Here is a 12,338-nt window from a genome sequence, read left to right as displayed (position 1 = left end):
GGAGTAATGGATGTTATACAGTCATAAAATCATTGAAATGAGGGTGAACGACATATAGTTGAGGGGAAAGAACCAGACAATGACTAATGAAAAAAGTAGTATGAAAGACTACCAGATTTCTAAATGAGAAGTGAAAGAGATATTTCAGAAATTGAAGAAACAGGGTGAACAATGAAACAGATGAAAATTATTAAATAGGTCTATTCGAAATTCATTAGTATCTGCTTTTACTAAAGGAGGGTGTAAAATTCATGGTAACCATGAACACAACATTGAAATAAATTCTGTTAACTTCTATCTTTGATCAATTTGGTGATAAGCATGAAAAGTTCAGCCTTTGCCAAATTGAGACACCATTCATCACGGAAAATACATAACCACAAATCTAATTAATCATGTTCACGTAATGATGAGTGAAGACAGTGGCTTTTGATTTAAGTCCCAACAATCACAAGGTAGAAAATAAATACAATCTGCTACGTGCATGTACAGAGGTAAGAACAGAAACACCAGTTTCAAGTAGGTTTCTGTATAATTAAATTCAAAGAATTATAGAAGAAAGACACTTTTTTTGGAAAAATGAGAAATCAAGCATTTAGAAATTTGTAAAAGAATTACGTTGTACCTGCTTACTTAGTTGAATTAACTGCAATGTAACTGCCAAACAATTCTATTTCTTTGTTTAGGTGCTGGTGTGCAATTGTCGTTCATTTGTCGTTTGTTTGAAAGGCAAAATAGAGGCATCTGGGTGGCTCAGTCGGTGGAGGGTCCAACTCTTGATTTCGGCTCAGGCCATGATCCCAGGGTTGTGGGGTCGAGCGCCACATCAGGCTCCATACTCAGCATACTCTCCCCTTCTGCCCCTCTCCCCCCACCCACTCACCTTCTCAAAATAAAATAATGTGAAATTAAATTAGTAAATTAAATTTAAATTAAATTAAGTTAAATTAAATTAAATTAAATTGCTAAAAACGAAAGGTAAAATGAAATGGGGTCATTTAAGTCAGGGGTTTTTTAAAGGGAGCCGGGAGGCTATTAAGAAAATAGGCCTTTCTTTTATTGACGTGAGGAATCACATTGATTGATTTGCAGATATTGAACCAGCCCTCTATCCCAAGTATAACTCCCACTTGGTCGTGGTGAATAATTTTTTTTTAAATGTATTACTGGATCCAGGTGGCTACTATCTTGTGGGACCTCATCAAAATAAAAAGCTTCTGCACAGTGAAGAAAACAACCAGCAAAACTAAAAGGCAACCAACAGAATGGGAGAAAATATTTGCAAACAACATATCAGGTAAAGGGTTAGAATCCAAAATCTATAAAGAACTTATCAAACTCAACACCCAAAAAACAAAGAATCTAGTGAAGAAATGGGCAAAAAACATGAATAGACACTTCCTCAAAGAAGACATCCAGATGGCCAACTGACACATGAAAAAATGCTCAAAATCATTCATCATCAGGGAAATACAAATCAAAACCACAATGCGATATCACCTCACACCTGTCAGAATGGCTAATATTAACAACTTAGGCAACAACAGATGTTGGTGAGGATGCAGAGAAAGAGGATCTCTTTTGCATTGCTGGTGGGAATGCAAGCTGGTGCAGCCACTCTGGAAAACAGTATGGAGGTTCCTCAAAAAATTAAAAATAGAACTACCCTACGACCCAGCAATTGCACTACTGGGTATTTATCCTAGGGATACAGGTATGCTGTTTTGAACGGACACATGCACCCCCATGTTTATAGCAGCACTATCAACAATGGCCAGAGTATGGAAAGAGCCCAAATGTGCATCGATGGATGAATGGATAAAGAAGTGGTATATCTATACAATGGAGTATTACTCGGCAATCAAAAAGAATGAGTTTTGCCATTTACAACTACGTGGATGGAACTAGAGGGTATTGTGCTAAGTGAAATTAGAGAAAGACAAATATCATATTATTTCACTCATATGAGGACTTTAAGACACAGAACAGATGAACATAAGGGAAGGGAAGCAAAAATAATATAAAAACAGGGAGGGGGACAAAACATAAGAGACTCTTAAATATGGAGAACAAACAGGGTTACTGGAGGGGTTGTGGGGGGGGGGGATGGGCTTAATGGGTAAGGGGCATTAAGGATGCCACTCCTGAAATCATTGTTGCACTATATGCTAACTAATTTGGATGTAAATTAAAAAAAAATAAAAAATAAAGAAAATCGGCCTTGGGGCACCTGGATGGCTCAGTTGGCTAAGCTTCCAGCGTCAGCTCAGGTCATGATCTCGCAGTTTGTGGGTTTGGGCCCGGGTCGGGCTCTGGGCTGACAGCCCAGAGCCTGGAGTCTGCTTCAGATTCTGTCTCCCTCACTCTCTTCCCCTCCCCCACTCACACTCTGTGTCTCTCTGTCTCTCAAAAACTAATAAATGTTAAAAAAAATTTTTTTTAATAAAAGGAATAAAAAGGGGGAATTTATCATGGATAAATCTAGAAGAGTCAAATTACGAACTATAATTTTCTTCAGTGTTTTTGTAAAAGTTTGCAACAAGAATGAAGAGGAAGGTCAGGGTTAATTGATCCCTTTTGTCTGAATTATTTCCCTTGGCAATTACCAATAACTGGACACCAAAGTGGCCTTATTTACCATGTTTCTAGATATGTATCTTGTTAATCTCCTGGAAACTCTTGGAATGTTCTTTATAATTAAAATGGATTCCCAGCTTCACACACAGATACTTTTTCCTCAGTCACCTGCCTTCTGTTACCTATGCTTTTGCATACCAATTGGGCCCAAGATGCTGGTAGATCTATTTGCTAACATCAAATCAATTTCCATCACAGGCTGTGCTCTACAATTCTTCATCTTCTGTATCTGCAGATTCTGAGTGTCTACTGTTGTTGATGATGGTCTTTGACTGGTATAAAGTCATTGGCAACCCCTTGTGCTCCCTGCCCATGCCTAGGATACTTATAGTGGGAATGTCAGCTGCTTTGATACCCCTGACATGAACATCCCGCTTATGTCTTCTGTAGGTCATATGACTAATCATTTCTTCTCTGATATCTCTACTCTCCTATTGCTGTCTTGCTCAGATGCACAGGGCAATGATTTCGTTATTTTTAACATTTTTGCCTTCGTTGAATGGAGCACCCTTTTAGGAGTTCTTGTCCCTTATTGTCATATCAGTCTTGAAGATTCGCTCTGCTGAGAGGAGGTTCAAAGCTTTCTCTACCTGCACTTCCCACTTAATGGCTGTTAGAGTCTTCTGGGGAACTATGCTTTTCTATAATATATTCCTGGCCAAATTCTTCCTCTTTCCTGGATTAACCCAAAATGAACTCTTGGTTTTACACTCGTGTGATTCCCATGTTAAATTCTCTGATTTATAGCCTACGGAACAAGGATGTGAAAGAGATGGTGGAAAGTTGAAAAATAAAATGTGATTTTAAGTAATTAGTCACATAGGACAAATAAATACATATTTATATACATACACATGCAAATGCACTCTTCTGTTTTCAAATCTCCTATTATACTTCCATGTTATATTATATTATTAAATTGTCTCAAATACCTTAACTAACATATTATTTTACTATGCTACTATGATGCCAATATTTAGGTAGCCTATATTTTATTGTATGTCTCCATTTTAAGTCAGCCATGCTTAATATTTGGAAAATTTATCAGTCTTCATGTTAGTGTGTCAATTTTGTATTAGTTGTTAATTTTATGCACTGATTTAATTATTCTAAGAGCCATTAGCGTTTAGTATACACCTGTTGCACTATAGGTGTCTTGCATTTCATGGTGATTCCAGGAGTTTGTATACCAGTGAGTTAAATAATGTAATAAAAAGAAATAAAATTAATTCATTAATCTTACAAATTATTCATGATAAACTCTACATTTTCCCTGAAGTGAAAAGTCAAGATACTCTCAGTTCAAGCAAAATGTCTACCTCTAGAGTGCAGAGAAGAAGATCCTCTGAAATTTCATTTCAGATCAAAATGGTGAAGAGGGATACAGTGGTGATGGGGTGAAGAAAGGAATCCAAATGAAGAGGTTACAATTACAGATCCTGAGGTGGGCAGGGCAATGCCTTCTCAGAGGTTATGTAGTTGTAGGGGAGCAAAGTTTTTCCTTTCTTCTCTTCCTGGTTCTCTGACTGATCTAATAATTAGGGGCACATGCACCCCAATGTGTCCAGCAGCACTATCAACAATAGCCAAATTATGGAAAAGGCCCAAATATCCATTGACTGATGAATTGATAACGAAGATGTGGTTTATATATATAATGGAATAGTACTCAGCAACCGAAAAGAATGAAATCTTGTCATTTGCAACACCATGGATGGAACTCGAGTGTATCATGCTTAGCGAAAGAAGTCAGTCAGGGAAAGACAAACATCATACGATTTTACCCATACTTGAAATTAAGAAACACAACAGATGAACATAGGGGAAGGGAAGGAAAGATGAGATAAAAACAGAGAGGGAGGCAAGCCATAAGAGACTCTTAAATAAAGAGAACAAGCCTAGTCTTGCTGGAAGAGAAGTGCATCGGGAGATGGGCTAAATGGGTGATGGGCATTATGGACAGCACTTGTTTTTTTGTTTTTTTTTTTTTTTGTTTTTTGTTTTTATATGGTAGTTCTGTTTTTATTTTTTTTTAATTTTTTTTTATTTTTTTATTTATTTATTTATTTTTATTTTTTAATATATGAAATTTACTGTCAAATTGGTTTCCATACAACACCCAGTGCTCATCCCAAAAGGTGCCCTCCTCAATACCCATCACCCACCCTGCCCTCCCTCCCACCCCCCATCAACCCTCAATTTGTTCTCAGTTTTTACCAGTCTCTTATGCTTTGGCTCTCTCCCACTCTAACCTCTTTTTTTTTTTTTTCCTTCCCCTCCCCCATGGGTTTCTGTTATGTTTCTCAGGATCCACATAAGAGTGAAACCATATGGTATCTGTCTTTCTCTGTATGGCTTATTTCACTTAGCATCACACTCTCCAGTTCCATCCATGTTGCTACAAAAGGCCATATTTCATTTTTTCTCATTGCCACATAGTATTCCATTGTGTATATAAACCACAATTTCTTTATCCATTCATCAGTTGATGGACATTTAGGCTCTTTCCATAATTTGGCTATTGTTGAGAGTGCCGCTATAAACATCGGGGTACAGGTGCCCCTATGCATCAGTACTCCTGTATCCCTTGGATAAATTCCTAGCAGTGCTATTGCTGGGTCATGGACAGCACTTGTTGAGATGAGCACTGGTATCATATGGAAGTGATAAATCACCGGGTTCTACTCCTGAAACCAATACTACAATGTATGTTAACTAACTTGTATGTAAATAAATAAATTCTAAAAAGAAAAAAGATATTAGATTAACAGGAGAAAAACAAATTTAATCTCATAAGTACACGATCTCATAAAAATATAAAACTCAAGTAACCAGAACAGGTAGCTTGTATATTTTTTAGACAAAGAAACGATATATTTGGGGTTTTTTAATGTTTATTTTTTCTTGAGAGAGAGAGAGAGCATGACTGGAAGAGGGACAGAAAGAGGGGGACAGGGGATTTGAAGTGGGCTCTGGGCCGACAGCTGCTAGCCCAATGTGGGCTCAAACTCACAAAAGCGAGATCATGACCTGAGCCATAGTCAGATGGGTGGGTACTTAACCAACAGAACTACCCAGGAGCCTGAAATAATATATTTGTGAAGAATTGACATGACAAAGAAGTGTGGGCTTGGATTAGTAAATAAGTAAAGAGGTAACAGTTTGTTTATACAGATTCCTCAGCCCTCAATTCCCTCTCTGGTGAAGAGGATGTCTCTCTTTCTCCTGGTACAGGAAGGGTACCTTTCACATAGGAAATTTATTTTCTGCTTTCAGGAGAACAAAGGAAAGTCAGAGTGTCCTTCTTGCACCTGCTGTTTCTTAAGTAACTTTAATTTAAAATAATCAATAGCCAAAGTGGTATATTTTGGGGTGGCTTATTCTGTCCCCCCCCCGCAAGATGAAAATGAGAAGGATAAAAGTGCAAAGTGGAGGGTCCTGCTAAAGTACCTCCTTGTGTTGAAATTCTCAATACAGCCACTTCCACTTGGCTCTTCTTTCCTTCTTCTGCCTTCCCAGTCCTGGTTAAATGATGTTCTTAAATTATAAATAATTTACTCTCCTCAAGGCATCCCTATACCTATGGCTCAGTTGATTTGACCATTGTCTCCAATATAAGACTGTATTCTTTGGTGAAGGTTGAGTATCATCCTTACCAATCCAGTGCCTTTATCATGTCTGGGACACAAAAATTGAAAAACAAATAAATAATAAAAACCACACACCTAGGGCACCTGGGTGGCTCAGTTGGCTGAGCATCCGACTTGGCTCAGGTCATGATCTTGCAGACCATGAGTTCGAAACCACATTGGGCTCTGTGCTGAAATCTCAGAGCCTGGAGTCAGCTTTGGATTCTGTGTCTCTTTTCCTCTCTGCCCCTCCCCGCTCATTCTCTGCCTCTTGCTCTCTCTCAAAAATTAATAAACACTTAAAAAAACCCACACACCTGATAACATTTTTGTTTGGGTTGTTTTGTGTTTATTTTGTTTTGCTGACACTATTTTTGAATGTTCACTAGAAATTTTCAGAACATAATTAAATGAGAATATAATATATGCTTTGTATATGTATTTAATAGCTTTTACAAAAATATTTATAAATGGTTGTGGATACTAAATTAATGCCTATATAAATACTTATATTAATTATATGGGAAGTAAAAAAGCATTCATCTATGTCCTCCCTGGATGTTTTCTTCTTTATCTAGCTCTGCTCAAGTTTTCTGATGTCAACCACTAAAAGAATCTTACTGAGAAAACATGGATATGGCTATGTGTTTGTAAGACCATGTAAGACTCAATGCCATTCTTAATTACTATTAGAATTATACCCCTAAGTAATTATAACTGTCCTTGGTGAAAGAATTTAAGAATGGAAGCAAACGTCAAAAGGCTTCTCTGCTTTTGAGAGGGGCATTTATGGGAAACTGACAAATTGGGGGGAAAATATGGTGGTGGAAAAAATCAATGGGAAGGCTTCTTTTGGGGAAAAAAAAAGGTTTAAGAACTTCCATTTGTACCATATTTTCCCAATTTATCAATACACTTTTGTTAATCTTTCTTAACTTTTTGAAATGCAGTAAAGTCTAAACAAGTCAGAAGCTTAGTGGGTTGATCAGAGGCTTCTCATTCAGAAGTTATAAATATGGCATCACCCTTCCATATGACATATAACAGTAATATCATGTAAAGATTGATTCGATGCACATACTGGCTTCTTTAATCACATCTAATGAGTGTGAAGTCATAAACCAATTAACTGAGATATTTTAAGCTCATCTAAAAATGGAAGAAACCAACTTGATTAACTGTAGGCTTCATCTCCCTGAATTTATGTAATTAGAGAGTGAAAAATCACTGTCTCAGAATATTGAATAGTAGCTTCATGACTTAAATAGGAACTTAGGGCAGATGGCTGAACTAACCCTTCCATGTGGAATTCTACAGAAATAGGGAACACATCAAAAAGCTTTGTGGTCTATTCTGGTTCATGTACTTCCTTCCTCACCCATTTCCTTCCACTCTCTACATCACAATGTCCCCACACATCCACCAGGAACTGATGAAAGAATTATTATCCAGTATTACCATACAAGTGACTATTGATATAATAGACATGTTGCATATCTGGACTCCTTTCCTTCAGCCTTGCACTGAAATCCCTAAGGATAAAAATGACATCGTGATGGTACATTTGGGCATTTGTATAATGCAACGAGCAGATGGATGCACACAGTGGTAGGTTGTGTGACACCATTTGTTAAAATACAACAGTGGCAAAGCTCGGTAACCGAGTAAATGGGTGCTCCTGTGTAAAAGCCAGAGGCAGCAACTTTAAACCTCTTTGGACACTCCTCTCCAGAAATATGCTGTGAATATGGCACCAAACGCAACCCCAAATCGCTGTGGTGTTCAACGACTCACTAGACCTCACCCCCACTCTGTAAAAGAGGATCTCAAACTAGATTATCTCTAAGGCCCTTTCCGGTTGCCTTAATCCATCTCCCCAATCTGTGATTCTACAGCTGTGTAAACCTATCTCCACCATTGGAGATATTAAAATGACAAACAAACAAACCACGCGAGGGGCTTCATCTTCATACAAAAGAATGACTTAGGCTGATTTGACCGGAAGGGCAATAATGATATCAGCTAGAGAGTGTGAGTGGTGGAAGGCCACATACTTGTAGACACAGCTTCTTCACACCTTCTTTACCTCTTTTTCTGCCTTCAGAATTAAACAGGCACTTCTCAGAAATGGTTATACAACTTCATTAGGACTCAGGTGAATAAAATGTAAGTCTTCAAGGCTGGACTTTGGCCCACCAGAAGAATGGCCAAAATGAAAATGATTCACGATATGAGCATCAAGCACTTGTGTGAATGCGGAACCACCGTTGATGTTACAACGTTACACGTTGACGGCAGGGATCAGAAGTGATGCACAACTCTGAAAAACTGTGGGGCAGTGTCTCTTACAGCGGGCCCCAAACATTGGGATGCCACACAACAAACAGAATGAATAAAATATCACCAGAGGCAATGGCATAAGGGAATCTTGTATACATAACATTGGGTGTAAGAATCTAGACATACAAGCTTACAAACTGAACGATTTCAGTTCAGCATACTTTTTAAAAAACATACTAACTTGCCATATTGGACGTCAATTTGTGTTTCGTTTCATGGTCTCTGAAAGGCTGTTATGTTCATGTTTTCGTCTAGATTATGTGTGCAGGATGTTCTTATTTCTCAAAAGTCACTAGTAGTTTTTAAAATAATACACATTGGGGCACCTGGGTGGCACAGTCGGTTGAGCGCCCGACTTCGACTCAGGTCATGATCTTGCTGTCTGTGAGTTCAAGCCCCGCATCGGGCTCTGTGCTGACAGCTCAGAGCCCGGAGCCTGCTTCGGATTCTGTGTCTCCCTCTCTCTCTGCCCCTCCTCCACTCATGCTCTGTCTCTCTCTCTGTCAAAAATAAATAAACATTAAAAAAATTAAAAATAAAATAATACACATATACAACTTTAAAATTAATTCTAAAAAGATACGCAGTTATTATCTGGTTGTAGAAAACTGAAAATTTTTTTAAACCCTAGCAGTTTATTTTATACAGTATTTTCAAGATACTTCTGTAAAATTAACAAAGAATGCAACTTTTAGAAAATACTTCATTAAATAATTATCCCATATGTTGCTGAAATGAGTTGTTTGCTTATAGAATACAGATGTTAGCAACCCACAGCTCCTGGTTTTCTTGTTTCCTCCAGCAGGAAGACTTAGTTTTCCTTGGTACCAGTATCATGCACAGAAATTATTCATAATGGCCCATGACTCGGGCCAGAAAACTATTATCTGAAGGAAGGCGTTCATAAGTAGACAGTTTCTATGTAGTGCGATGCTTAGGGGTGACTGTGGCACCAAAGGAATTGTTTAGTTACAGATGATTTTCTCACTTGTCTTTCTATGACATCCTAAACTTTACCTTCAGTCTTTCCCTTCATAATTCTAGAAAGCTGTTCTCTCTTAACAAACAAATTGCTTCGGGAATTAATTTATATTTTTCTATTTTGTGCAGTATATTGCCACGCATGCTCCCCACCTAAAGGGGACTGGGATTAGACTACATAGTCCGGAGGGACGGCCATGTTTATGAAGTTCAAGCTTGGCACCCGTATGAACAGAATGTAGTCTGAGGAGATCTGACCTCCCTGCAGACAGGGAAGCACCTGCCAGGAAAATGAGCGTGGAGAGGACTCAGGAGAGGTGACTGAGGGTGCTCCACGTCAACCTCCAAATATGCATCAGAGATATAGAGAACAGTAGTAAAGTGCCCACGTAACACAAATGCGTCATTTTCTTGAGTTCATCGGATGGCAAGTTATTGGCAATTCCTTAGGTGGTTTAAGATTTGTGTCAACAACACATCCCAGAGGAGTACATTTGGTGTTTCAGTGTTGGAAATATCACGCAAAGAGTAGCAATACGTTCAGAAGAAGCATTAACAATTGTCACTAGAATCACTTTTCCAAAAATTAAAAACACACTGATTTTATTGAATTTTTGCCTCAAGAGTAGTCTGGCTTTATGGAAAACAAGGGGAAACTCCATAACAACAAATAAAACAAGTAAAAAATAGTCATAAGAGCCAAACCTATGTTTCTGTTTCCTCCGGGTGAGGTTTCAGAAGAAATATGAAACTACCTGAAGCCCTGACACGTACAATCTGGTAGATGCCATGCACATCTTACTTTTTTTGTCTGCTTACACAAATTTTGGACTTGCAGATTGTGTGGGCATCAAATTAGCGATGTTAAGACTCAAGAAATACAGGTGATACATATGATTATTTTACGTTTTATGGAATATCAATTAGCAGTGGTCGTTTAAAAAACACATCCGACCTATGCTCGTATGTGTACAGCAATGATTTGTTCACACGTGATAAAATGTTGTTCAATCACAATACAGAGATTATCCACCAAAGCTACCATGTTATATAAGTTCCAGGGTAACCAATTTCTTTCTTTCTTATTTGCTTCCTGCAATTGTGCAATGAAGCCACCTGCCACATCACTTTCTCTTCACATCAATGCTAATAATGATCAAGTACCCAGCTAATATAAATAAACCAGATTACCTCCAACGTAGTAACCCTCCTGCTCTCAATCATCCGTCGTTGGATCCTACCTTGGTGGATAATTGAGACTTTAATGGTCTCTCAGCTCTCTCAGAAAGCTAGAAGTCTGTGCATCATTAATTTGTACGTTTTCAAGAGTCACTTTAACATAAAGACACTACAGCATTCTGTAAGAGTACTTAAGAGAGTTATCCTTAAGATAGCTTTGCTTCATTGCATTATATCGAGGAACCTATAGTGAGCAAACCCTATGGATTCAATGAAATTCAATGACTATGGGACTATAGAAGTTTACTTATTCCCTCTGGGTTTCAATTTCTTCTTTTTAAAAATTTTTTTAATGTTTATTTATCTTTGAGAGACAGAGAGACAGAGCACTAGAGGGGTAGGGGCAGAGAGAGAGGGAGACACAGAATCCAAAGCAGTTTTCAGGTTCTGAGCTGTCAGCACAGAGCCTGATGTGGGGGTCAAACTCTGGAGCCGTGAGATCATGACCTGAGCTGAAGTTGGACACTTAACTGACTAAGCTACCCAGGCGCCCCAATTTCTGTGTCATATTATAAGTTGTTAAAGACAACCGGGGATATGTATTAATACATGAAATATATCATACTATGCATTGATAACTAAACAATATAAATCTGACTAAGGTAAAAAGGAAAAAATGCCTTTAAATACATTAATGTCCATTAATAGAAAGAAATGTGTTGCCTCTATTCATAATACTTTTGTTATATATAATGTATGTTCTGATGCCATTTTTGTTTAAAAATTACATATCCAATAATATAGACAATGAAATCTACTTTTCCCTAGGCAGTGAGATTATGGCAGGTTTTTTTGTTTGTTTATTTTTTTTGTTTGGCTATTTTTACAACTTTTATTTTATGAATATTTTTATAGAAGAGTGTCCATAGATGTGTGTAAATGTATATATGTATAATGTGTACACATACACATTATAATGTATAAATGTGAGCAGGTATTTGTTTGTAAATTATGGAATTAAACAAAATGCTTCTATGAAGAGTAGTAAACTTGAAATAAGGAATTCCCATTGACTGGAATCATTTTACTACTGCTAATTAAGTATACCATTGAGGAGTAAGAATAGAGAGGAACAAAAGGAACTTTTTTTAGAAGTCTGTATTTTTCAGTCACGCAGCCTATATGAAATATCAGATGATAAATGATGTCATTTTTTTAAGTGACTTATTCCTTAGAGGCCAAGTGTTCAACACCCAGGGACCAGATACAGAGATGACTATATAATCTGGCTCATTCAGGAGACAATGCTTGCTGAACCTCCTGCAGACAGAGCTGTGTACAACAGAGTCAGTAATTCTGGGGAAGGTACTGATGTATATATGTATATATATATATATATTTTTTTTTTTAATTTATACTTTAGATTTGTTTAGCTTTTTATCCTTTTCAACTGAAAGCATGTGATAAAACCAAAGGAGAATATGAAATATTTTAACTTTAATTACTTGGATCAATGTATCTTAAATGCATAAATACACAGATAGCAAGGGCGACAATAAAATGGGAACGTGG

General features: G+C 37.5%; 1 pseudogene; it reads left to right on the top strand.

Moving 5' to 3' along the window:
- The first annotated feature begins 2,580 nt into the window (after positions 1-2,580).
- On the top strand, positions 2,581-3,424 carry LOC122231504 (annotated as a pseudogene).
- Positions 3,425-12,338: the final 8,914 nt, after the last annotated feature.

The sequence above is a fragment of the Panthera tigris genome, chromosome D1 (assembly GCF_018350195.1).
Source record: "Panthera tigris isolate Pti1 chromosome D1, P.tigris_Pti1_mat1.1, whole genome shotgun sequence".
NCBI classification, from domain to species: domain Eukaryota; kingdom Metazoa; phylum Chordata; class Mammalia; order Carnivora; family Felidae; genus Panthera; species Panthera tigris.
The sequence above is the reverse complement of the archived record's forward strand: the minus strand, read 5'-3'. Positions and strand labels throughout refer to the sequence as shown.